At 29.2% G+C, this 2,169-nt stretch overlaps 1 protein-coding gene across 1 annotated transcript in view; it reads left to right on the plus strand.

Annotated features, from left to right (window-relative positions):
- The first annotated feature begins 451 nt into the window (after window positions 1-451).
- LOC111613501 (juvenile hormone acid O-methyltransferase-like) overlaps window positions 452-2,169 on the plus strand; it is a 14,816-nt gene continuing 13,098 nt past the window's right edge. The window contains exon 1 of the mRNA XM_023354849.1: window positions 452-534. The gene's annotated coding sequence lies outside the window, so the exon portion shown is untranslated. The remainder of the gene's footprint in view (window positions 535-2,169) is intronic.

Raw genomic sequence — 2,169 nt, forward strand, 5'->3', positions numbered from 1 at the left:
TACATAAAGGTAGAGTATAGAAATTTTGTATAAAATTAATGTGGACGATAGTTAAAAATGACATTTTATTTCAGACTGAAGATATGTTAAACATAATTCCATTGATGGACAATTGGAATAAACTCGTATATGAATTTTTTAAATCCGCATAAAATTTACTATTACAGCAGTGAGACAATAAACGTATATATTTAGAATTATTAATATATATTCAGCTTTTATAAATGTTATGGAAAATGTGTTATATTTTTATTGTTGATGTTTATGTGTTTAATTTCAAAACATCTTTATAAATGATAGAAAAAGATAAAAAACGATAAAGAGTGATCGTGCAATGGCATTAAGTCAACACACTATCTTATCTGTATTGTTTTTTTATCTCTTATCTTTCTTATCGTCTTTTATTTTTTTTTAAATAGATACAGATATGTTTTATATTACTACGGTTATGTGTATATCAACTGATGCAGTTAAAGAACGAAAGATTCCGTAATTGGACTTATAATAAACGAAATTGCTGAATCCTGTTTCCAGGTAAGATTTAAATTGTGAAAAAGTTTATAAAACTCGAATGATATAAACAATTATTTATAAAGGAAATATTTTATGAGCTTGTAAATTCATATACAGTAGACCCCCTATAAAACGGGTTTATATAATGCGAATTCGTATATAACGGCGAAAAAATTGCGACCGTATTCGTATAAACACGCTAAAAAACTCGTATAATACGGTAAAACGTCATCGCCGACAGGATTTGTCGAATCTAGACCAATAGCGAAAATTGCACAAACCGTTGGGTATAAACGAGCAGCAAACCTACTAAAAACCATTTATTATTTAACGGCCATAAAAATTATATTTATATTAATGATGTCTCCAAAGTTCAATAAATTTTTTGCAGAAAAATAATTTACTAGGAAACACGCGCCCGCCGTTCGATGCGCCGCTCCGCGATGTAAACAAGCTTAAGCAATGGCGTCGTCGAACGGTGCACACTCGGTAAGTAATCCTACAATTTTTTGTTTATGCAATAGTTTATATAGATTATTCCCAAAAAATTACACGTGTTTTGGAAACGTTGAGTCAAATTAGTCTAGAATCGATTAATTTTATGAAAGAAAACCTTTCAAACAGCCGTAGTCCGTAAACTGCACTCGTGCCGGGCTGTGATTGGCTCATGAATCAAGGACTCTTAGAACATGAATTTAATAAAAAACGGGACTTATCTACCGTGTTATAAAGGTGTCGACTGTATTTTGTCAACTAAATACAGAATTAATCTACAAACCTCTACAGAATTAATGGTATGAAGAATACTTGACTATCAACGGGATCGCCTTAATTTTTAGTAGTTTATACTTTAACATATAAATATCAATCGCGACGTATGTTACAGCAAGCTTGAATAAAATGAAAATAATAAGTAAAATTCAATTCACATTTCGAATTAATTAATATTTTTAAATAATTTAAGTTTTTTAATTAACACAACAAAATCTTTCAAATGATAGTTTTAAGAAACAAATTATACTGTAAATTTATAATGAAGATTTAATTTATCAGACTAGCACATTAGTGAAAAAAATATAATTAGAGCCATACAGACGTGGGTTTTAATCGAAACTCGCAGGCTACAGGCATTGCTAATCATCTAATTAGATAGGAGAGTGCGCGTCATAGAACAATTTCTAATTAAACGTACATATAATTTTGATTTTACTATAAACACAAATTTCAAAAATTTATAGGTTATAAGCACGAAATGAATTTAATGAAGTGAAGGCTAAACTGCCACAATCGTAACATGTGATTTTTTTCGATTCGAAATATTGATAACGAAGCGTGGGGGTCCGAATTGGAATTGATTCTGTATTTCTCACGAAAGATTTTGCAGGTGAGAAAACAGGTTTTGGCATTTTACAAAAATCAACTTTACAATAAGTCGGTTAAAACACATTGCGTAAAAATAAATTAGGCGTTTATTTGTTTGTTACTCTTAAAGATATGAGCAATTCTCACGAATATATTTAAAATTGTATTTAAATTTTAGAATTTAAGAAAAATTCGCAAAGCAGTTTTTATCATCCTTAGATATTATAATTTTAAAACTGTTAGTTATTCCGAATTATTCACACGTAGGGCTGTATAAAATAATGCAAAAAAAAA

Source organism: Centruroides sculpturatus, unplaced genomic scaffold, assembly GCF_000671375.1.
Source record: "Centruroides sculpturatus isolate CEXI.00-Female unplaced genomic scaffold, Cexi_2.0 scaffold1758, whole genome shotgun sequence".
Lineage (NCBI taxonomy): Eukaryota > Metazoa > Arthropoda > Arachnida > Scorpiones > Buthidae > Centruroides > Centruroides sculpturatus.